Source organism: Homarus americanus, unplaced genomic scaffold (assembly GCF_018991925.1).
Source record: "Homarus americanus isolate GMGI-L3 unplaced genomic scaffold, GMGI_Hamer_2.0 scaffold20465, whole genome shotgun sequence".
In the NCBI taxonomy this organism is placed as follows: Eukaryota; Metazoa; Arthropoda; class Malacostraca; order Decapoda; family Nephropidae; genus Homarus; species Homarus americanus.
The window spans coordinates 1,904,680-1,932,164 of record NW_024756914.1 but is presented as its reverse complement, the minus strand read 5'-3'; the positions used below and the strand labels follow the sequence as shown (position 1 = coordinate 1,932,164).

Below are 27,485 nucleotides of genomic sequence, written 5' to 3'. Positions count from 1 at the left end.
CGCCTCCTACGTTCATACATACACACGTCTACATACGCACAAATACCAAGTACGTACAGAAATGAATATCAACATGTACTGTAGAGATAAGTTAATATATTTGGATATGTCAAATGCAGAGAAATATAAGCGATATTGGGAAGACTAGGCAGGGCGGAGCTTTCGGCATCGTGTAGCCTCGCCCCACACACACGTCAACCGGCGCGGCCTCCCACCTCCTCCCCTGTGCCTCTCCTCACCACCACCTCTCTACTCACTCCTGCTATGCTTTATGCTCACAACTAAGATCCTCAATCATTTACTCCAGATTGTCACTAAATTGGAAACAAGGGACGGGCACTGTTCTACACCTTAGGACAGTACTCAAGTTTGGAAGAGGGGCGAGGAAGAGGCCGCAGCCAGTCCACGAGACGACGAGGCAAGCCTTGGACACACTCAATACCTCGCCAATAATGCTAATAAAATGAGATACATTTCAGGCGAAACTGTCTTTGACCCTTACATAATGCGGTAACCACGTCTTGGTTTAGTGACTACAAAGGTTTAAGGATGTCTAACGCACTTTACTGTTTCGGACAAAGACTCCTCCTTAGTTCCAATATCCTTCTCAGCACGTTTGTTTATAATGACTGATCTATATATAACGCTTTACTCAACTCTGGGATAAGACAGATCCAATTCTCATAAATAAACAAATAAATTATTACTACTACTACCATCATTATTAACAAAACCTTTTAAATAGATTCTTATCACTCCTACCTCACAAACATGAAAATAAATTAAAATAAACTAATAATTATTTGCCAGGTCACATATACAACTACAATATAAAATTAAGTCAAACATTAGTGTGCCTGACAGCTCCCGGTGGCCAAATCACCTCCTAGAATACAGTACACAGTAACGGTGCATTAATCATAACACAAATTAAACCCAACCTCACAACATACATTAAACCCCACCTCACAATGTCGCACTAAAACAAAACAAAAAATCTCTGTGAAGTTTGGGATCATAAGACACTTCCTGTATACAAATAATATCGAATTTAGCTTCAGTGGTTTACGTTTGAAAGACCTCAGTGGGAATATGCATTTAATGGCTCTCTTGGACGGCTGATAATCGGGTTAAATCGACTTTCTCATTCTTTACTTGTGGATCCAATGTGAACCTGGGGAAAAGATTTTTTGAAATATCTATCTTTCTACCTGAATGATTATGTTATACCGTACCTGTAGTATTGTAGGGCTATCGTTCTACCTCAAGACCTAATTGAATCTATTAAAACTGGTGTCCATTACAACTTGGGGCCCCTGAACAATGGTACCGATTAGAGACTAGACAACAATCATATATAGTTTGGTTAACTTAGGTCCGGCTGGGGCCTATTAGGACTGGGGGCCCATTAGACCCCTTTACGTGTCATACAGACTAACGGGACATCAACGTAATTCTATTTCTCACGTAATTGGATTTATGAGAACTCGTCCACTCACACTGTCATTTTAACGCCACTTTAGGAGTAATCTTTGAGCGCACAACATAAATGACTCAGACACATCCGTCCTCCATTCACTAGTAAAGGGGAGGAAAACTGACGTAAGAACCTTTCAGAAACCAGATCTGGGTGCGTTGATACTCGCCTTTCTGCGTCACTTGATCCTTTTTTTTTTAATATTCGCTAAAACACATTACACTTTGTAGTTGTGAGGGAAGATTATTTACAAAGGGCAGTTATTTCAATTTACAAACACTATGGATGAGAGTATACAATAGTTTTGCGTTTTTACTACTTACAAATGATTACTGTACAGACAATTTTTTTTAATAAGATGGTAGTCAATTATCCTAACACAGGTATTTATCGATATTAACTTCACTGTAAATAAAGTTATATTGGTATTTATTATTAAGGCTGTTATATTCTTTATTTTTTATCCCCTCAGGAAGAACTACTATTGGAAAAAAAATACTTTGAATTTTCGTAACAGCTAAACCAAAATTGACAAGAAACATTTCTATACAAACTCAGGGGCAATATTGTCTATATACTATAACCAACAAAGGATTTCCATACAAAGATCTATACTATTCTATACATTAGCCAGCGTGTCTGTCTCTATACCCCCTATGTGAGGAGAATGAAGAAAAATCAGAAACATCAAAGAGAAAAAATACTAAACTGAATGATACAAACCGAAAGTAAAGGGTGAGAAGAAAAAACTAAAACAAGTGGAAATATCAAAAACACATTTGCTTATATCTTCAAATTGTTTCATTATATAGAGTGGGAGTCTTAGCAGCTGCCCACACTGCCTCACCACATCTTATTGGTATTCAGTAAGAGTTTAAAAATATCAGCATTCGATAAAGCTTATATTTCAGTATCTAAACTTCTCACACGCTGCACAGGTTACCGGTATATAGGGGTAACCATTATAAATTACTTTCTTTTATATTAACGAGTCTACAAAACTAACACCATCTTTAACTGTCGAGAAATACATACTGTAGCTACCTAGTCTACAGAACAAAGGGTGACACTGTCGTACCCTCATGCAACACTACACCAACTTATAATACATAAACACCAAGTCTTCATTTCTTCATCTCTAAAGATCTAGAATAAGTGGGAAAGTTCACATGTATAACAGCCGGTATAATATTTTACTCAAAATAAATGTTTAAATATATTCTAAATGCATACAAAATCCTGCTTTGCATTATATTGAAAATGTAATTTCATGTACAGTAAATTCGGTATATATCTCGCGTCGTAAAATATCTCCAGCCAACAATCTAGCTTAATTAGATCGAAATTTATGAAAATAACCAAAATCATTATCATATGAAAAAGACCCCAGATTTAAACGGCAAAATCTTCGTAATGAAAACTGTATTGTATTGTATTATATATATATATATATATATATATATATATATATATATATATATATCGTAACTCACATGCAAAGACCAGATCAAGTGCAAGACAAGAGAGCCTCCCTCAGCCTGGTGAGCGCAGGAACAAAACATGAGTAATAGTTGAATCACGTGAGACACACAGCCCGGCTAATGGCGCTTGGCTGAGGGTGGCGGGGGAGGCAGGCCAGCTCCCCCCCTCCCTCAGTTAGTACTACATAATCACAAGTTAAAACCGGTTAGATGCAGGAAATATGCAAAATAAGCCACAGTCTACGGTTAAATTTCGCTAGTTCGGACATGTGCTGTGGTTGACCCTCGGCTAAGAGTAGCTACTGTCAGATCCCTGAACATAAATTCTCGCAGTGTTAACTTTCAGTCCGCTTAAGAGTTAATACAAAATAATTAACACAATTACAAGTTTAAATCGGTTAGAACAGGAAACACACAGACCAGGTGACACAAGTTCGAACACGGGGCTAAGAGTTTCTCCCTTTGTTTCTAGATAAGGTTTTTGTTAGTGTCCCGGTTTAGTTACCAGTACAATCACTAGTTAGGGCCAGTTACTTGTCGTAAATATGGACAGCAAATCACACGAGTCTACAATGAAATTTCACTACCAGTCTTGGTCGGGTAGAAGGTCTTGGTCGGGTGTAAGGCTTTGGTCTGGTGTAAGGTCTTGGTCGGGTGTAAGATCTTGGTCGGGTAGGTCTTGGTCGGGTGTAAGGTCTTGGTCGGATGTAAGGCTTTAGTCTGGTGTAAGGTCTTGGTCGGGTGTAAGGTCTTGGTCGGGTGTAAGGTCTTGGTTTGGTGTAAGGTCTTGGTCGGGTGTAAGGCTTTGGTTTGGTGTAAGGTCTTGGTCGGGTGTACAATAGCTCTTCCTCGGCTAAGACCTGACACCCTAACTACAGAGCTCTAAGCTAAACTAAGTTCCCCAGTTAGAAATATACCTAAAGTAACAAAATCTAGTTAAATATAGATTAAACATAAGCCTATCAACTATTGGATAACTCAGACGTTGTTACCTATTCCCAAACTATCCTTTTTTCCCTACAAACATACGATACGAAATGAATCAAGATACCTATACTTGTTTACAGAGGCAAGGCAAACACTCAAACATACAAGTGACTGAATGCTACAAGAAATCGACAGTCTAAAATGTCTATGTGATTGAATGCTACAAGAAATCGACAGTCTATGTAAACTGTCCAGTTAACAAAAGAGAACTGTATTGAAAAGGACAGTTTATTCCTTATGCCATGTTTCGTGTACAGATCTAAGCCAAATCTTTTACATATGTCTGGTGATTTTTTACTTGTTGCCAAAACCTTTTACGTTACTGATACATAACTCTGTAACCACGTCTCGGATGGGTTACTACACTGGTTAACTACGCCGTAGCTTTGTGACTTGGGTACTGGCTAACCACACTTTGGTCACGTGTACGTACAAATGTTAACACGCCTTAGTCACGTAAATATACACAGGTTAACCACGTCATAGATGTTAACGTACAAAGGTTAACAATATCTTACTCACGTGATGGTACAAATGTTAACCACGTCTTGGCTGTAACTGTATAAAGGTTAACCACGTCTTAGCTGTTAACGTACAAAGGTCAACCACGTCTTAGTCACGTGATTGTACATTGGTCCAAGGATTTTATCACTTGTTGTTAAAAAAATCATCCATATATCCAATACCTAGACCACATTTTGTGTTGCAATGACTTGTGTAACACTCACTAGTTTATCGTCATCTGGCATCCAATGGTACACGCAGTCAACTCTCAGATATATATCAGACACTGCTAATATTATCATCATTCAGATATAAATCGAACACTACTCTTATCACTCGCACTCATCACATGTAAACATCAGATTGAAATGCTCATCAGCACGGAATAGTCACAGGCGAAAACTGTCAAGCTCCAGCAGTGCATTAAAAAAGTGCACTGGCCCTTGAAAAAATGACAATCGCAACTACCCAACGTCGCTAAGCACACAAATTTAAGCAATTACGGAAAAATTATTGGTGTTGTAGCCGTGGTCATATATAATAATTAGAGACAGTACATTTCCTCCACCCCTGGATGAGTGATATCATCTCCCGTCCACCCTCCCTCCCGGCCCCGTCCTAGCAACAAATGTGTACAGACGGGAAATGGCATCCGTCAGCTCCACCCGGCAAGTGCTGATATAAACGGGGGGAAAACACCCAGATAGGCCCACACACACACTGTTTCATCTACACACGTGACTTGTTATTTTCACATGGCAGCTCTTTCTCTCCCTCTCATTCCTCCTCTGGCTGGCCACATGATATTCGTACCCACTGTCATCTCTATATCAAATAAATTCAGTTTCTCCTCTCTCTCTCCCTCTCCTTCTTTTCACTATTACATCTACATTACGTGTCGCCTTTATGTCGTCGTGTGTCTTGTTACATGTTCTGGCTCTTAATTTTCCCAGTTCCTCCTCCTCCCCCCACTCCGTCGCCGCCTCCTCCTCTTTCCACAGGCTGTTATATCAACCACACGTGACTTCTCATATGAATGGGCCTCTCTCTGTCTCTATCTTACGTGATTTGCCTTGAAAAAAAATACAGTTTCTTCTCTTCTCCTTCCACTGTTATACCTACATATGTGATTGTTTTTTTTTCTGTTTACAATTCATTTCCGTCTTTGTTTCGGAAAATCACAGGAATTCATTTTTTTATAAATCTCAATGTTTTCACGTCTTTTATAATTTATGCTTTATGTCTGTTTCTCTTCCTTTGCTATTCTATCCGTCTGGTGTATTTATGTCATTTTACCGTCTATTTTACTATACTGTAATATACTGTCTACACATGTAACATCTGTCCCTCTCCAAACCCCCTTCTTTTTCTTCCCTCTCTCTCCTGTTTCTATCACTGTACACACCTCTCTCTCTCTTTCTCTCACTCTCCCCACTTCACTGGACTTTTCTCTGTCTCCTCTCCCTTTCTTTGTGCTTTCCTCCTTCTCTCTCCTCGTTTATCTTGTCTTCCACCACACACCCCCTGCGTTCTCTCCCTGGTCCTCAATCTCAACACATCACCCTCTCTTCTTTCTCCTCTCCCCTCCATCCCACCTCATTATTTACGCCTTCTCCTTATACCCTCTGTCTCCTAAGTCCCTCTCCCTCCTACTTACATTTCTCTACCCTTATCTGTCTTTTTCTCCCCACATCTCTCTCCCCATGCATCTACCTCACTCAATATGTGCAAATTTATTAATCTTTCTCCTATATTTCTCATTCTTTCTTTCTCCGCGTCTATATTTCTTTCTGCGTCTCTCTCTCTCTCTCTCTCACCCACTTACTCTCTTTCTCCATCTATCTGCTCGCCTGTTTGTATCTCACATTCACCACCTGTCTGCGTCCAGGGGCCTGATAGGCTAGCCAACGCTGCCATATCGCCTCCGCTTTTAAACATTACTCTCACATACACACACACTACACACATCTCACTTCAGCGACCGTGATTTCAGTGGATCTTGGATGGCTCAGATTACGTCACGTCATGGCTAGGGATGAGACTTAACTGTAATTTACTATTTGCTTAGAAACGGCAACAACCCTCTTTGTTAATTTTACATGAGTTCGAATCTATTGCTCTCGTCCTGTGAGCTTCGTTTGGCCATAACTCTTTATATAAACTAAAAAGGGGAACACTATTCGAGTCTTTTTCGATAGTCAATCAAACACTGAAATAAAATAACAGCGAGAAAAAAGAAAAATCAAGAATAATGCGAAAACCAAACTGGGAGAGATGTCAGACGAAGCCAGAAACAGATGCGTGAAATCGGACGCCCACTCCGTCTGCGGTTCGTTCGATTCTGTAAACCGACAAGCGTTTCTGTTGTCATGGTGTCGGTCTGGGTCCGTAAAGAAGACGCATTTTTTCCCTCGTATCGTCGATTTCCGGAGGCAGTGGGACTCAAAAGTGTTGATATTATACCCGTGGAAGGTTGCTGAATGTTGTGAATAAGGGAGCCCTTGAAAAGAAGCCCAGGTTTTATGACTACACTGACAAATTCAAGATGAAGATGATAGAAGTGGTCTGCCAGGCTCACGCTATCATTTAAGTTGCCAGTTGCGATGGGCCGTGTTATTTCCTCCATATAATTACCCGTACCAGTGTCCGTGTGCACCCGAAATGTACACCGTATTACCCTCCCAGTGCCAAGATAGTGACCCAGTATGTGAGTGTGAATAACAGGAAATAAAAGGGATTTTACGACGCAGACCCAAAGACTGGAATCGCCGAGTAGATGGCGCCTCGAGCCCGTCAGGCCCCGGGGAGCGTTGCCAGATGTGGTGGCCGCCGCCCCTGTTGCCACATGGACGGCAACCAGCGACCCTCACCACCACCACTGCCTCCATTATACCCCCCCTAACCCCACCCACCTCTAAAACTCCCCCCAACAAGTGGAAGTCTTCAGTAAAACACAGACTGCAGAGACGCCGTGATGAAGAGGTCCGGGTCTCCTACAGCCGCAATTGCCGAGCCAAATTTAAATGACGTGATGATGAAGTGATGAATAAATTTATTTTCCCCGCTAATCCTTCGGAAATTAATTATTCTAATGTGAATTTGAGGCAATGCGCCATGATTTTTTTTAAATTCCCTTGCTGGGTGTGATGATAAATATATACCGGGTATATATATATATATATATATATAATTTTTCCCGACTAATCAAGTGAATATGTACTATCTGGCCAAATGATTTTCACCATGAAAAACTAGATTGAAATTATATCGCAATTTTAATATCTACAGAAAAAATTTATCGCAATTTTAATTAATTTTCACCGTGAAAGATGTTGAAAATTCTTACAGCTCTAATACAGGGCAGAAGAAAATTATATTACCTATTATGTTCTCGTAATAGAAAACTGTGGAGAGGTTGTGAGCATAACAAGAAAGTCGACAGCAGCTGGCCCACCACACCTGGGTAATGAGGTATACTGTACCTGCAAAATTATAAGGTATACGTACACTATTAGGTTATATATAAGGTATATGAAGACTCCACAAGTGCTTAAAGCAGGAAACTTTTTAACTATTGCTAAGAAAGTTTTCAGGACATATAAAACGTACAGAAAATGTTCTAAATTTATACATTACATACAAGCGCGCACATACCTTCTAGATATCGTACAATAAATGTTTTGCATGAATAAATATCACTATGTATCAACATATACTGAGTAATCAGCCGACTTATCAATAGCTTCAACAGCTTATTCATGAATATCTTAATATTCGCTAATAAATGTTTCGCTTTTGACAAACATTGTAAAAAAAAAAATTTGGTTATCATGAAAACCAAACATTGGTATATTTGTTTATACAGATAAAACAGTTCTACATGTAACAAAACAGCATGAGAATATGTGTGTGGGGACAGAGCTCATGGCAGCACCATTTTCATAAAATCTAAGTTTGCGTAAATTTATTAAGGCATAGTCCGTGGAACGTAAACTCCCGGAAAACCTTTGGTTCCGCATAATTTGGGGCGTCCCAAAATAATTGGCGGAAAAATGAAAAAAGACGTTAATATGCTCCACTAATTTTTTTTTTATTTACAGTTCTGAGAAAATAAAGAAATATATAAGTTCCTTTACTACGACCATCCACTAAGATCAAGATGGTGATGAAGTGAACATAATAGAACTTGTAGTAATTCTAGATTCAGCTCAAGTTTAAAATGGTTATTGTTTTAGAATCAAGTGCTGTAGCTGTTACGGCCATCAAGCGTCATATGTGGTTTACTTTTTACAACAAAACTTTTATAAGTGAAAAAAAAGGTCCGGTTTCCTTTTATAGTCTGGAGTCCCTGTAACGTTCAGCACTCCAATAATAATAATAATGAAGATAATTCTGAGGACTGGGTATACAATGTGTATAGTATGCCATTGAACAGTTGATTGCTATGCATTACCGTTATGTATTATAAGCCACAAAACAGAATATAATATTTTCAGTCGTAATTTCCATCATTTCTTCTTAAACTCCAAAAGAAAAATACGAGAGAATTTTCGTTAACGTATACAAAAAGTTTCCTGAGATTTTTATGTATAAATTGTAGAAGGAAAAAAATACAGTACAGCGCAGGTTCGGAGTGACCGCCTCCCCATGCCCTAACTTACAATTTTCTGAAGATCTGACGCTATAACGCCTTTGACTTAGATGTTTAAGGGGAAATATTTACGGTTACGGAAGTCCTAAATATTCTTGAGAGAAAAAAAATCATAATATATATTTAGTAGTTTACCAAGACATGACAAAATATAAACTTAGACAAAAAATCAATCCCAGGAACGTTTCACATTTTTCCAATACTTCCATAAATACTCTTATAGAAAAAGAAACGCGAAAAAAATAGATTAGAGAATTTATTCCCATTCTGAAAAGCAGCCAAGAGAGGGAAAACAAACCACGTAAATGGGAAAGGTGAAGATTATGCTGTAGGTACATCCTGTATCCCAAACGTTCTTACCGACTGACGTAAGCTGAAGCACAATATTGACACTCATAATTACACTGAAAGCTTCTGTACTTTAATTTAAATATCCTGAACAGAAATCATGTCTTTAACGAGAGCGATATATGCATTCGAACTTAACATCCCCTATCAATTAAGAATTATTATTTAGAGAACATACCGGCTTCTAGTTAAGGTTATGTCTTACGTGTATGTCAATCAGTTAGATACATTCTTCATTACGACCAACATCCATCGTATTAATTTCCACTATATCCTAAGGTAAAATTTTGTAATTATTCCCTTAAAAAAAAAGATAACTGTACAAACCCTTAAAAAATCTGGAATATGTTTAATCACCGGTAAATCTGGTTAAATCTTGCTAGGTTAAAATTGTCTGTAGTTTTTTATATAATTATTTCCTCCACTAACACATTTCAAAACGTAAAAAGAAATGGATTTCCTATTTACAATACACGATGGAAAATTGTTAGGTTGAAGGTGCCACTCCCAATGTTTCCAATTAAATCTTAAAATTGGGCCTCACTTCCCTCCCCCGTCCCCCCTTGAGCGTCGACGTTATACAATGCAATTCTCTTTATTAACTACACAAATATGAAGGAGAAAAATAGACCCGGGCAGCCCAAAGAATTCCAGTTGACTGCTGTATATTAACAACAGCCTTGAAAATAGTTTGACAGTGGGCGAAACATATTTAATAACTTGTTCTTTTATGTATTCCTTGACTTCAGCCATCATCAGGATTGTTAAGCTTCGTTCACCCAACCTTTATTTTACGGTTTTATTGTATCGTTCACTTAGTCTTTACCAACTAAAAAAATATATATTTTTTAAAACTTTCCTATTAAATAAACTTTCAATAAATTCCCTAAAGGTAATATATACAAGTACACTTTCAATACAATGCAAGAGTAACAAGAAATACAAAACGATAAAGAATTTTCCTACTTACTATATACAGAGACGGTGTTTTGACCGCTTTTAAGAATCCCATCACCTCTTGTATTAAACTGTGTACTGATCACTTCCCGCTGGTATTTCTGTGGTTAACAAACGCACTATGCTCAGTGAAGGCCATGTGCCTATAATTATCACCATCTACCATGTTGTTCACCTCAAGCTTGCCTTCATCATTTACCTGCGCAATTTCCGTGTAAAAAAATTCAATTATAAAATTTACCTTTTAACTTTTCATATTTTTTTTCGATTTCTGCCACAATACAACACCAAAGGCAAATTTTCTTAGATTTTTTATATAAATGCCGTTATGGTTCTCAGTCATACATTAAATATTTTTCTGTTAAAAGACAATCGTATGAAGCATAATGATCACTATAAACACTAGTTTCTAATCACCAAGACACAACACTCACAAAATTCACCCCAAATTTTGTCTTCCAATATACTGTACCAGTCATTTCACGTAAAGTAGATAGTTAACATGAGTAAAATTATCAAAAATGAAAAATTAAATCACTTTGTTTAACGTACAAATTACAATATTCTAAACGTACTAAAAAATTTATTAATACATTTCAGAAACGTCGACACAAATATTGGTATAAGTTCGTCCTTTTCCACACTGTGCCATTATGTGCAGTAGTCGTATCTGGCCAAACACTGTAATGCTTAAAACCTTCAACAGTGTTCTAGAACATTATATTTTCCATGACGTTAACACTTCAAACCTTCAACAGTGATGTAATCTAGAACATAACACTTAAACCGCTTATATTCTTCACAATTATTCTACAACACAGTTTCTGGTCCAACACTTTGATGCGTAAAATCTGCGATCTTATTCTAGAAGGCATTAAGACACCACTCACTGCAACGCACCAGTCACTCTCGGCTCCTTACGAGGAACCAGTTACCACCAGTCACCAGGCTTACATATAAGGCACCAACCGCTGGGCCACTATATGAAGCACCAGTATTAACTTTACGTAAGATGCCAGAATCCCCAACACTATCGAAGATGCACGGAGTTGGTGCGTGTCCGAGTAGTTCAGCTAGAAAGACACCTTTTACCACCAGGAACACTCCTCCACATTAATATCGTCCAGCCGTGCACAATAGACGCAAGCAAATACTAATTTCCAGAAATTACGCATCACCAGTTAATTTTACCAACATATTTCGGCCTTTAAAAGAAAACAAACTGGCGATAAATTATTGAAAACACTCCCAAGATCACTGCACACCTGAGGATCACTGGTAACAACACACGAATAGTTGATACACAGGTTTCTCCATTCCCACTCCTGATTTCTTAAATTTTCCTTGGTGGGATATACAGTATAGTCTCGGTAAGACGTAGTTTCCTGAAAATACATCAATCACACCTTGTGTAATGAATAAAATCACTTTTTGAATGAATGCGTATCAACACTCGTCGTATGAGGGCGTAACGGCGCTGCAATGACGCCTGAGATGCACTTAGATAACGCGGGATCACTACCGCTAGGGAAGGGTGCGCGGAGCTCCCGGTAGACACGTCCAGTATGGTGAAGGGTTGGGACTCGAATGAGTGTGGCTACCGGCGCCCCTCCCATCCTCCCCCTCCCACACCCCCGCGTCCCTCCACCACCTCCCCTCCCCCGCGCTCCTCCCATCCTCCTCCTCTCACTCTCTCTCACTCTCTCCTCCTCTCCCGCGCCCCTCCCTCTCCCCTGCCCCTTCTTTTCCGCCAGCCATTGCAACGAATCTTACATATCCTGACGATAGCCCCATTTTTCCCCTCCACCCACTTGGTATAATGCGGTCTCTGGCACGTCGATCAGGGAGTGGTAATTGTAATTTCTTCACTTGTTAAGCAGGACTCTGGTCTGCAGCCGCCGCCGAGGTGAAATGTACCTATTCAGATTAAACTGGGCATAGAAAGCTTATTTTAAATTGTTCAAAACGGCCTGTCATAGAAATTAAGACCTAGTGAACAGCATTTAATAACATTGACAGTTGAAGCACTTAAAACACACTTTGTTATTAAACCCAAAACTTCCCTACAGTATGTGATGGCTTTTCATATATTCTTTTATTATTCTTGTTTCATAAGTTTCAAGGTTGACTCAAGTCTTTACACTGCCACCAGGAACGAAGGTCGTCTTATTTACATACGAATCTAACTTTACTACATGCCAAGTTTAAGTGTGCATTCCCCCTCCCCCCCTTTACAATGTATCTAAACGTAGTAAAAGTTCCGGGTTCATATTCTTCACGATTCATACGTTAAATTCTCCTCCTATGTAAAGATATAAAGGATGTATCAGACTCACTTAAACAACGACAACAATTAATTCCCTAGGGTTCATATATTAAAGTTTTCCTCGTAAATGGAAGTTTAAGAACGCATCTACCGGGCTGAGTAAAGCTAAACCTTAAGAATAACGCTCAAAACGTCACCCAAATTACACTGAGACTCCATCTTCACCCAGACACACATCTCCTTACCACCAGTTACAGGACAAAACTACACTGAAACTCTACCTTAACTTACTGTATATATATAAGATCTTTTAATATCAGTTAGAGAACAAGATTAGACACTGAAACTCTACCTTAACTTATTGGATATATAAGTTCCTTTAATACCAGTTAAGAGGACAAAATTAACGTCGTTCAGCTCCTTAACTAAAGAGAGAATTTCGCGAAACATCAATACGAGGTTAAAAATCACACAATTTCAACTAGATATATTCACTTAACACCAATTAGCGTTAAATTAGAGACCGAACCTAACTAGCTGCGTCGTCTCCTTACTAGTTACTGAACATAACTAACTTTGACTTAGTTACATTCCCTTCATACCAGTTAAGGGACAAAATAAAAGGAGAGAGTTACCTAATCTTAAGATACGGTTTCTTCACACTATTTAAGGGATAAAATTTAACACAGAAACCAACCCTAGCTAGATACCGGCACTACATCCTTTTAAAACACCAACTACGGGAGAAATTCAACATTAGAAACCTACCCTAACTAGATACGTCAAGAAAACACCACAGCTATAGAATTAATGTTAATCTGGTTCTGTCAAGCGAATAAGACAAATATTATCCATAAATTAAGATGAAAAAAAATATTAGCTGTTTTGCCCTTTTCCCAATCCACTAAAAATCAATAGACTAAATTATGGAGGAACAGAAATTTGGTTAAGAGTCTCAAAGAATACTTGTCATTCATTCCCTTAACGTTATAGGAACAGATAATTAATCGATTCCAACTAACTTAAGTGTGAAGATAGATGTGTAAATTTATCTAAGTCAGTCTCTCTCTCTCTCTCTGCCTTTATTAATTTACACATATAATATATTTAGTTCCAACTCCTAAACAATATATGGATCACCTGAAGAATCTACCTTTGTTTATTTTACCTAAAGATTAACCACACTAACGAAAATGTGTCCTTTCTCTCATTAACAGTTCTTACCGTAAACTTGTCACTAATTTTTATCAACGTAAATTGTTGACATCACAGTGAAAGGTTGACATCACCGTAAATTATTATTGACGTCACCGTGAATGGTTGATATGACCGTGAATAGCTGACACCACCGTAAAATGTTGACGTCACTGTAAATTGCTGACATCACCGCTCACAGTTGACATCACCGTAAATGGTTGACGTCACCGTGAATGCCTGACATCACCATTTATAGTTGACGTCACCGTAAATTTATAGAACCGTGTCATTCATAGTATTAAATTGTGACCCCGGAGACATTATTATTATAATTATCATTAGCTTTTATTTTATCATTTGACTGATTATGAAAATTATTATCATTACACTATTAGTATAATTATTTTTTTCTTTGTCTTGGCCTAAACCCAACCACTCGCTGCCTGACAAAAAAAAAATACTGTACTGCACATATATATTACATCTCCAATGACCTCAAAAGCTGTTAACGATAAACACCAATAGATGAACTTATTAAAAAGAACACATAAATATAATCTAACTTACAAAAATTAATACAATATCCTCTTTAGTGTTGACAATATCTGGAGCCTTGGTGAACGAACGGTCGACACCCTTATACAGTACTGATACTAGTCAACGTAATCGATTATGTTAATAAATAAAAATAATCAGTTATATATCCAAATTACGCAATGTATAAATACAGTTTCCTTGTTCAATTCGTTTATTTGATAAAAAAATTTGACTTTTGTAATAAATTTAGATTATCGTAAGTGAAGAAGTTCAGGGATAATATTCTGACCCAAGAAAGGTTAAGGGGGCAAACTGAGACAATATTCGAACCGAAGTTGTCAGGAGGATAATGCTGGGATAATATTCACAATAGAGAAAGTGGAAGATAAATGCTGGGGTCAATATTCTTAGCGTAAAAAAGTAAAAAGATGCTGGGACAATAACCGCAGTCGTAAAGAAAATGCTGGGACAATAACCGCACCCGTAAAAAAAAAATTCTAGAACAATATTCTTACCGTCGAGTGAAAGAAAGTTTGGGGACAATAACTGCATCAGTAAAGAAAATCCTGGGACAATATTCTAACCGTCGAGTGAAAGAAAGTTTGGGGACAATAACTGCATCAGTAAAGAAAATCCTAAGACAATAATCATAAGATGAGACAGAAGGAAAATTTTGGTGCCAATATATGTGAAAGGTGACCGTGGCATGGCGGAAGTACTGTACTAACATGACAACAGATAATAAGATCAGTCTTTTCTGTATAATTTCCCGCCCCTTTGTGACACGTGTTTTATATATATATATATTTAATTCCAAGCTTAATTTTTATTATTGTGATTATTTCGAGTATTTTTTTATTATAACTAATTTTATTTTTCTTATCAATATATTATTTTTTCTTATTACTCTTCTTTTCCTCCTCCACCTTCTTATCATTATTATTATTACTATTATACCTGGTTATCATTATTATTACCATTACACTGTACTATGATTTTCTATATTATTATTATTGTTGATAATTTATTAATATTATCACTCATATTACCAGCATTAACATCAACTTAAATTATAATCAAAGCTAATAATCGGCAAAATCAAAATAACTTTTATATTTATTACGGCTAAAAATTTTCTTTATCATAATTATCCTCATTCACATATCTCAACCGTATATCCGGAAAACCTGTATTTATGAACGGCCTTACGTTAGGTTGTCACCATCAATACTCACAAGTTCTCATTCACAAACAGTTGAAACATCGAGGAACATTTGCCAGACCGTTGTGGAAATTTTATATAAAATCATCAATATTTTGCTATGTTAATTTTACTTATATTTACCGGCAAAAATTATATATACAGTATTATGAAAAATTATCCTCGCGAAGATACGAACGCAAAAGCAATGGATATAGGATTTTTTACGTCAATACAGTATAAACCTTATAAAATAGTAGTACTAGTAAAATATATAGAGAGGCGATGCTATATATAACGACTATAATGATATATGAAGAACAAAATAGACTTAATAATTAATTCAGATATACCAGTAGAGTCTAGACCCATATAGCGGTGAGATACTATATCTTAGGCCCATGAGTGGACACTGTAATCTGATATATAAGCAGGCCGGTACAATTACAGGGCGGACAACTTATCTAGGTATTATATATCGAAATAGTAAATATATGTACGGTATATGTGTATGATTCCATGTATATATGAAGACTATACTAGTGACCATGAGATATATAACAAATTCAAACACACAGAAATATAACTAGGGTATATATATCCTATATGCCGGTGTATATATAATATCTATCCTTATAATAAAATTTAACACAATAACATGCTTAGAAATACACGTAGAGACCAATTATATACAATAATATATACACAGCTTATTAACACAACACGTTTATGTATAAAAAAAAAGATTCAAACAATATATAAATATGAGTCGATATACAGTAAGTACTTGTATCAGTTATATTATGATGACGATATACAACATACAGAAAACTGATTCAGATGCTTTACCATACAACATATGACCACGGTAAAGTATAGGTGGTCTATATATAGAAAACTATAAGAGAGAATTAAAAAACCCAAAAAAAAAACATTCCTATACTTTGTTGGTTCAGGTATACTGTATACATAACGGTGTATAAAGTATATCATAACTATACTGAATATAAAACAAATGACTCAACCGATATAATCATAGAAATGTATACAAAGCAAATGTACTGTACAGTACGGTATAGTGAAATATATATGAATGAAAAACACACATACAATCGACTCATGTATAACTATAAAAGCATATACATTACTGTACGAGCACCTATACCGTATGAAGACTATATAATATAACATAATATAACATAAAAGGATTTATATACTGTGTATACTGTACTCACATACGTATACCGTTTATCGGACCAGTAAATAGCGGAATATACTGTATATTAAGAATATATCATTAGTATATAAAAAGTATATTAATACATCGTTCAATACTTTGAAATGTAAATACAGTAAAAGTATAACAGCGAAGTATCCGAGTATATTAAGATTATATACCAGTATACGCCATTGGATATACTGGTATACATATAAAGATTCATACACTCGGATATATAAATACGGAAAAAGTATATACCGGATTATATATCAAGACTATACCAATAACAATATCCCAAACATATTTGATTCAGAGATATTAATACACGGATACAGTATATTTCAGCGTACAATACAGCTAGCTACAGGCACTGAAGGATTGTGATAAACTGTAATATGTAATTCTTATTCAGATGAAAATACTTTAAATATCGTTGTTGTTTTTGTCAATTGTTATGAAACTCAAAACAATAGATTCTAAGATGTTATTGACGGACCTAAAAAAATAAGACTCCTATTTTTTTACGTTGTGGGAACCTTTTTTTTGCTACTTTTATTTATAAGAAAAGAATTAACAAAAATAAATTAGTTATATTAATGTATTTGACCTTGATACATTTATAACTGAGAAAATATCATGAAATAGCACAGGAAAAAAATCTCTATACTGTATTCAATTAACATACAGTGTAAATTTAAAAAAAAAATATATTACTGAATTTCGGAAGTGTAAAATTTAAAGCATTATACACCCCTTCAACAAATAACGAAAGAGATTACAAGAAAATAAGTCATAATAATAAGGTAGAGTCGGTTTGGGTTTTGGAGAGGTAGAAATGGTACTGAAACACTCCAGGGTTGAGAGGACGATGCACCGACCCCAAGTTATATAACACGAAATGCGGCTTGAAAAGTTTATGTGGCAGAGTGTGATTTGTTTTTATAATTATCAACTAAGATAACACATAAAAGTTATTACTAAAATGTCTTAAAACACCTTAACAATGTGTGCTTGTATTGTATAATGTAAGATTTTTAAAAATAAGGTCTCAATTGATAATTAATTTATACTGTATATACAATTATAATTCCCATCACACAAGTAGTAAGTCCTCCGAAGCGACAAAGCACTATACTTAACTACTAATAAATATGGTAAACATTAAACTACACTTCACTCGAGGGAGGCGCCAACTCACACCGGATGGATCTATTTTCAACGCTGTATTTTGACCTTTGACCTTTCATCCACCCTTAAAAAACACAACAAGTGGTCACGAACAACATACCTGGCAAGTATGAACACTGTATGTCTCCCCGTTGAGTAGTTACGGCAGCTGACATAATTACATAATCTGTGGAGATACTACACGCATATGTCCTTACATACAAACGGACTTATACAGTGAGGAAGTGACGGCACCGACCGCCCTTACACACGCCACCCGCCTCCCTCCTCTCTAAACACCAGGGAAAATAAACTCTTTTGGCGGAAATTTTAAATTAATTTTCCGTGGGATGGAGATAATAGACTTTAAATATAAATAAATAAACAATCATATAGAGATTATGAAATAAAATAAATTCTCCTATGGAATTTTTTCCCAGATTATCGCATTTAAGATTTTTTCTCTCTTAGGGAATTATAGTAAATCTAATTCCCTTAAAGTGTCGTTCAAAATCTGTGGGCCAAAGATATATTTACCAAATTCACGGAAAAGGTACATATTATTATCATTTCCTAACGTTACCCGGGGACCCCATTATAAATAGACCCGTGTTGACGTTATTACCCACATACACACTTGTGCCTAATTTCTGAGGCAACTTCCAACTGTTCCCTGCAGGATATTATAGAAATTTGCATAAATTCCACAAAAGCATTACAAAGTTAATATTACACACACATAGACATAACTAATACACCTCCACCACACAACCCGGAAAAATAAATACAAAATAACTTTCAATAAATATGTAAATAGAATTGATTTTACAAATAACCCGACGAGCCGATGATAAAAAAAGTGTGAACATTATATATAAAAAAATCTAAAAACAATGAAACTTTATCCGTAAAAAAAATGATATCCAAGGGTCGAATTTACACCCACTGCCACAAGCCAATGAAAATTACTAAACGCTGACGTATCATTCACAAATGCGTCGATAAACCAATAAAAAAATAACCTATTAAAATATTCCGATAAACCAATAAAAATATTCAAGGGCGATGTTTACAAACACACAAAACAAAACAATAAAAATGTGTTATAAAATAAAAAATAAGCAAGGGGTGTTACTGACACTCGCTGCCGAAATCCAATCAAAAATTATCTATCAGCGCGCGTAACACTTGGTGATCGTCCAGTACTCTGAGATAATCTATTATTATTATTATTATTATTATTATTATTATTATTATTGTTAATATCATCATTTCTGTTATTATTATTATTCTTATTATTATTATCATCATTACTATTATTATTATTACTCATATTATTATTATTACTCTTATTATTATTATTTTATCCGTATTATTACTATATTATATTTTTTTTTGTTACATATATGTGATAATATTGCAATCATAGTCATTTGTTAGTAATATTAGCAGGCACAGGGAAAAGTAGTAGCAATAGTAGTAAGAGTATAATTCTTAATACTATAGTAGAAGTAATACCAATAGTAGATTTAACATTATAGTAGTAGTAAGAGTAGAAGTATTAATATAATTATTATTGTTAATAGTAGTAATATATATATATATATATATATAACAGCTCTATACTAAGAGCCAGTAGTGGTTTATTAACACCAGTTGTACAAGATTAATGCAAGTAATTGTAAGAGCATTACCGGTATTATTATTATATTATTACTAGTATGAAAGCAGGTAGCCTCATCATCAGTAAGAATTAGGAGTGTGTCGGAGGAGAGCGCGGCTGCCTGGCATGGGAGGAGGCAGCCAGCGTTCCCGCCATTGCACATTTCTGGGAACTCATGATTCTCGCCAAAATACGATATCTGACATATTGGCGGGGACTTACACACACAGACATCTCTTCACCTTCGCTAGAAATAGATTTTTTCAGACATTCGCGTCCCTTACATACATCTTATATCGCCAAAATAAGATACCTGAAATATTCGCGAACTTACTGTATATTCAGTTCCCCAAATTAGACATCTACGGATTTCTACAATCATTTTTAGTCGCCAAAATATACTATCAGACATATTCGCGACCTTAAGCCTACATGAGACATTGGCGGACATATCTTAAATCGGTAAAATACGATACCAGACATTATTATTATTAATAACTTTTCGCCGACTTGGTTTTTCTTTACCTATAGGAATATTTAAAGTTCGTTCTGAAATATTCCTTGTCGCTGATAACTTCGACTTGAACGATAGTAAGATAAGTGAATGAACCGATACAAACGATAACTGAATAGAATGATACAACGATAGGTGAACGATAAGATAGGCAAGTCTGTTTATTTTCGTCTATTTTCTATCTCTATTTCTATTCTTGTTCGTTGTAATAGTCTAAAGGTAATCAGTATGAACGTATAATAAAATAATAGATCACAGTTTATGTACGCAACGCACCTACATGTATACAGTATATGTGCGTAGATACACATATTCATACATACACGTAACTGCAGACATACGCATATACATACATACGATCAAATGCGTATTTACTACTTGCACACGCACCAGCAATCATGTGTACTTATCTAAACACACACACAAAAGCATCACACACACATAAATATCACATACATTCATACACAGTATACTCGCACACATAAGCAGCATATACGCACTGGCATCACGTACACATACACACAAATATAAACATCACACACACACACACACACACACACACACACACACACCTCGACTGTCAACAGAACTCACCGCCTCTCACACTGACGCTGTGTACACCGCCTCCTGCACCCCGAAAATTAAGTGTTGGCCAATACAAAAATCGAGAAACGCCGGATGTGACCCTTAATGACAACTTAGCACGGTATGCCAATCAGGGCATCGCCGGCTGATCACCTGATGGGCATTTACCATTGTTATGTTAATCAGGGCAAGGCTGGGTAGTTTACCGCGGGATGCTAGCCAATTAGTGCAGAAGTGGGTAGTTTACCATGGCATGTTTGCCAATCAGGGCACTGCTAATTAATCATCTGATGGATAACTGAACACAGTATGCCAATCAGGACAACACTGGCCAATCAAGTGGTCGGGGTAGTGAGTACAGCAGCTGGTCGCCGCCCAGCCACGGTGATAGAAGTGGGTGGTGGAAACACTGGTGTCACGGAGGGAGTACTCAACGATGATGAATGATGAGCTAAGTGATCAATGTATCAATCTGATCAGGAACACCTCTTCCTCCCAGCCCCCCCAGGACTCAGTACCAGAGGCGTCCCCCAAATTGTGTGTCTGGATGTCGTGAGTAACTTCCATTAAAAGCCTGTATTACGGAACCCACTAAGTCACACACACACACACACCTAACTACAGATCATATATATATATATATATATATATATATATATATATATATATATATATATATATATATATATATATATATATATATATATATACTATAATTATTCTCCTTGATAAACATTATTCATGGCGATGTTAATTAGTCTGTAAAAGAAAATTTACATAATAATCGCAATAATTTTTCTCAATATAATAATTAATATAACCACAACAGGTTCATAACACACAACTAACCACTTCCTCACACAGCGTCATGTCCGAATTTGTACAGAGTAAATTCAGTTGCGTGTCGAGGCGATAATTTCAACCGGAATAATTTTGGTGTGGAGTTGATACGGCGTACAAGATAAGAGGAGAGTAATGCGTAACAGCAGAGAGCCATCACGACACCCGCCACCTGCTGTACTAACCGACCGTCCAGCAGCATCATAGCGGGGTACAAAATGGCTTAACTATGTACTGTACTGTATAAAATAAAATACGTTTACTGAACAGGATCACAAAACCATTCTGTCATTTTTCCAGACAACGCTAAACAATAACACAATCTACGCTAACATTGTTCAAAACCGCTAACAAGTAACACATAAATGGTTTAACATTATTTAATATAGCAAATAGAAATACAAAACCTAACTCAATCTACCATAACCTAACGTAACCCAATGCACCTTAACCTAACCTAACCCAATGCACCTTAACCTAACCTAACCCAATGCACCTTAACCTAACTAAAAACAAACCTACACTAGAATGGCTCGGTTGAGTTGAGTAGATTCATGTCATCTACTCAAAAAATAATAATTATGAAAGGTTTAGCATGACAAGAAGAGATTATATACCATTTACTTTGTGTTTGAGGAGAGGAGAGGAGAGGAGTCGAACTAAACTTATCCAAATTTATCCAGAGATCACTACGGTAAATTTAGATAGATTATGGACGTCTAAGCTTAATTAAAAACCTATATATATACTGTAGTTTACCATCAAGAAAAAGGACCGCGAAATCATTATAAACTCACAAACCTAACCTAACCCAAATCCTTTCCATACAATCGATTGGTTAGGTTGGGGTCGGTGTGGGTTAGTTTAGTATCGGAAGTTTTGACTTGGTTAGGTTAGGTTTCGTCAAGATCAGATGGGTTGGGTCGAGTCAGTTTGTTTTTATAACAGAGCTGGGTTTTGATTTGGTTAAGTTAGGTTATGTTTTACCCGGACTTTAAAGTAAAATAAACAAAGAATATGAATTAGCAGTTTAGCGGAATTGGTCGTGATCTTTTTTCAACACTGGCCTCGGTACTGCGTAAGACGAGGAGGGGGAGGATATGATGGAGGAGAAGCAGGGGGAAGAGGAGGAGGAGGCGGTAAGAGCAGCAGCAGTAGGACGGGAGGAGGAGGAATTGAATTCAATTGTAACAGTTTATTTAGCCAGAAAAATACAGATACAGAGTGGATAATAATAACAATATTAACATGGCTGAGCCATTTGAGAACCTGAGCTCTCTTTGAGGCAGAGAAGAAGAAGGAGGAGGAGGAGAAGAAGAAGGAGGAAAGAAGCAGAAGCAGGAGGAGGAGGAGGACGCAGCGTATGAGACAAACACGTAGAGAATTTATCCTCACACTGCCAAAAGGAGTTTCACGGTCAGAGCCTCGCGCCACTCTCGAATACTAAGAGAGCCTTTGACCACTATAGTACTGCCACCACCATCCCTCTCCCGCGGAACCAGATCACATGAAGATTAGATCCACCTTACTTATTTCACCTCAAGATCAAACACCCTAAACTTTACCTGACGGGGGTTGGGTTTGGTTAGGTTTGGTTAGGTTAGGTTAGGTTGGCGCTAAGGTGGTTACTCATAAAGTGATATAAGTTAGAGGGTTTAATCTCGATATGCTTACTCGTATTTCAGCTGTAGATTCAACACCCTAACGTCGCCTGAGCGGGTTAGGTTAAGTTAGATTAGGTTAGCTTAGGGTAGGTTAGGGTAGCGGTAATGGTGGTTAATTTTAAGGGAAATAAGCTGCGGGTGCTAATTATTATATACATTCCAGTAACCATTAGTATTTTGTAAGCCAGTATCTATCATAACTAAGGTTTTGACATTTTACATCATCAACTTGTACGTAATGTTTCTCAAGACACAAGAATAATTCGGTAACATCAAGTACTTCAAAAGTCCCCCAAAAGTTAATCCATCTGGTAATATTTGGTAATTGATTATTAAATGTAAGCGCTACAGGTATCTTCTCCAATTAAGATTTTATTCCAGGTAGGAAATTCTCCTCGTTAACTTTTGAGTAAATTGGTAGTACAGTATAATATTTAGTAAGAGTTTGTTAAAAGGCTGATTAAACTACAGTACACCTTTGAAATCTTACATAACAGACTATTTCATAAACTAAAATATATCGGCAATAAATCGTTGTCTATTACACATAAAACCTTAGAAAAAATCTGATAATACATAATACAAAACAGACCAAACAGAATAAATAAAACAAACCAACACAATACGGCAGATCAGGAACTAACACAAACCACTCCTATACTCCATTACAAAATACTCAACCACAATACAGAACGTAATACAAAAGAACATTACAGTACAATACAGATATCTTTCGAAACTTTTAGACTCTCGCGCGGGAAGAAAATTTCATGAACTAATATAAACCTTTCAAAGATGTTTTTATCACTCTCCCAATGTGCAGACCTACACGACGAAGGTGAGATATGATGACAAGTTTACAACGTATATTTCACAAGGTCGAAGATGTCACAAGGATACTATACGCGGACGTCAAAATCGTTTTCTTTACCTATATTATATCGGTAGCTTGTTATTTAATTTCCTGAAGTAGATTATATCGGTACTGTGTTATAGTTTCTGAAGTAGATTATGTAGGTGCGGTATTATAGTGCCTGAAATAGATTAAATCGGTAACGTCGTAAATTCCTCAAGAAAATAAATCGGTTACGTATAGGCCCTGAAGTAGAACAAATCGGTAGCATATTAAAATTATCTTGAACCATAAAAAAAAGGAAAATAGCATGAATACAATATACTGAGAGAGAGAGAGAGAGAGAGAGAGAGAGAGAGAGAGAGAGAGAGAATATACTGGGCACACAAGCATAATATAAATCTTTTAAACCTTAATACAGTACAGTACATAACAGACCCTATTCAAGAACTCCACAGAAATACGTAAATACGATTAAATCACATCTAAGAAAAATACAACACCTTCTGTAATGAGGAAATAAGTCCGGGAAAGAAAGAATACGGTATTTTTCTTTTCTTCTTCCTTGATTTAATTTTTAATTGTTAATAACGAGTTTACTTTATTCACTATCGCGGGAAACGAACTTAGACTTTTTTTTTAGTGGTTGAGGTGATGTCAAACATATCAACATTGATTTTTTTATTCACAGGATGCAGCTGCGGTTAATACGATTCATCAGCTGGGAAAAACAGGTAGATTACATCATCCCTCAAACATAAAAAGGGGGAAAAGAAAAAAAAACTAAAGTAAAAAGCCTCCGATAATAATATTTAGAACAGTTTGGCCCGCCGCGGAATGTTATCTCATGTACAACTAAGATATTTTTTTTACGACCGTCACTACCTGCCATTAAATACTACTACCTCCCCACCCAAAAAAATCGGTAGTAATATAGTAATTCAAATCTCAGAAATGTTATACAGTTAATCATAATTTCCTAAACAAGTTGTATATACAGTATATATAAATATACGTCTTTTGGAAACTAAAATCTTACACCATATACGATAGAACATTTCGTAAACTCTGAAAAAAATCGGGAACTGATTATAAATGCAAATCAAAAACAGAAAAATAACCTAACACTATCTTCACATTGGCTGACGGGTGTAAAAGATATATTAACTAACCTGTAACTAAGATCATATATATTTACCACAGGCCTTTGTTGATATAGGGAGCAAACGACTTTATATTACGTCACAAACCTGAAATAAAGAAAAAAGACATGAATACTTGTTATAGTTTTATCATACAGGAATAACACCTGAAAGTAAACCCTTATTTAAAGAACAACTTATGAACTGAAAGAAATCGGTAGTTTAATCTGATGAGCTAGACAAAATCGGTAGTTTAATCTGATGAGCTAGAACAAATCGGTAGTTTACATCTTATAAACTAGAATAAATAGGTAATTTAAATCTTATCAACCAGAATAAATCAGTTACACTTTACAACTTACCAACCAGAATAAATCGGGAGCAGTTATATACTGTACATAAAATAACCGATTCCAGAGTATCTTGATAGACAGAAAATATAATAAATCCTTCAATACAGTATTGAGAACTTACACAGCAGCAAACTTACAGTCAATCTTACAGTACTATGAATTTATTTACATTACAGTAGACCGCAACAGAAGAATTAACGATCATATGAACTGATACTATAACGATATGACTGATAAGGATTGAGATAATATTATAACAAAATGATAAAAACATTTCACGATTAACATGTATAGGAAAATGACACCTTTATATAACTTAAGAGAAAGTACCCGATACCCGATAATACACAACTAAAGTACCCGATACACGATAATACACAACTAAAGTAACCGATACACGATAATACATAACTAAAGTACCCGATACACGAAAATACATAACTAAAGTACCCGATACACGATAATACATAACTAAAGTACCCGATACACGATAATACACAACTAAAGTAACCGATACACGATAATACATAACTAAAGTACCCGATACCCGATAATACACAACTAAAGTAACCGATACCCGATAATACATAACTAAAGTAACCGATACACGAAAATACATAACTAAAGTACCCGATACACGATAATACATAACTAAAGTACCCGATACCCGATAATACACAACTAAAGTACCCGATACACGATAATACACAACTAAAGTAACCGATACACGAAAATACATAACTAAAGTACCCGATACACGATAATACATAACTAAAGTACCCGATACACGAAAATACATAACTAAAGTAACCATAACTAAAGTATACACGAAAATACATAACTAAAGTAACCGATACACGATAATACATAACTAAAGTAACCGATACACGATAATACATAACTAAATTAACCGATACGATAATACATAACTAAAGTAACCGATACACGATAATACATAACTAAAGTACCCGATACACGATAATACATAACTAAAGTACCCGATACCCGATAATACACAACTAAAGTACCCGATACACGATAATACACAACTAAAGTACCCGATACACGATAATACATAACTAAAGTACCCGATACACGATAATACATAACTAAAGTACCCGATACACGAAAATACATAACTAAAGTAACCGATACACGAAAATACATAACTAAAGTAACCGATACACGAAAATACATAACTAAAGTAACCGATACACGATAATACATAACTAAATTAACCGATACACGATAATACACAACTAAAGTAACCGATACACGATAATACATAACTAAAGTAACCGATACACGATAATACATAACTAAAGTACCCGATACCCGATAATACACAACTAAAGTACCCGATACACGATAATACACAACTAAAGTACCCGATACACGATAATACATAACTAAAGTACCCGATACACGATAATACATAACTAAAGTACCCGATACCCGATAATACACAACTAAAGTACCCGATACCCGATAATACACAACTAAAGTACCCGATACACGATAATACATAACTAAAGTAACCGATACACGAAAATACATAAATAATAGAAGGTCCCCGATAATACATATCAGTAACTAAGAGAAAGAACCCGATAGCACATCACTACTAAGAGAAAATACCCGATATTAAATAAGAGAAAGTACCCGATAACACATAACAAAGAGAAAGTAACAGATAATAAAAAGAAAGTACCCGATAACACATAACAAAGAGAAAGTACCCGATAATAAAAAGAAAGTACCGATAACACATAACAAAGAGAAAGTACCCGATAATAAAAAGTACCGATAACACACCATGATCTTGAGATTACACTACAAGACCATTCCTCTTAGAAAACGGATATACACCGAGATAGGT

At 36.0% G+C, this 27,485-nt stretch overlaps 1 protein-coding gene across 6 annotated transcripts in view; it reads right to left on the bottom strand.

The window, feature by feature from the left end:
- Nucleotides 1-27,485, bottom strand: part of LOC121857172 (mucin-17-like) — a 117,042-nt gene that overhangs the window by 71,360 nt on the left and 18,197 nt on the right. For 4 of the 6 annotated variants that reach the window (XM_042353089.1, XM_042353094.1, XM_042353092.1 and 1 more), the window contains exons 1-2: nucleotides 11,928-11,987; nucleotides 10,419-10,763 (exon numbers count right to left, since the gene is read on the bottom strand). The exons of 1 other annotated variant lie outside the window; for it this stretch is intronic. The gene's annotated coding sequence lies outside the window, so the exon portion shown is untranslated. Of the gene's footprint in view, nucleotides 1-10,418; nucleotides 10,764-11,927; nucleotides 11,996-27,485 lie in introns of those variants that run through there. One more of the 6 variants, XM_042353090.1, reaches the window with a different exon arrangement.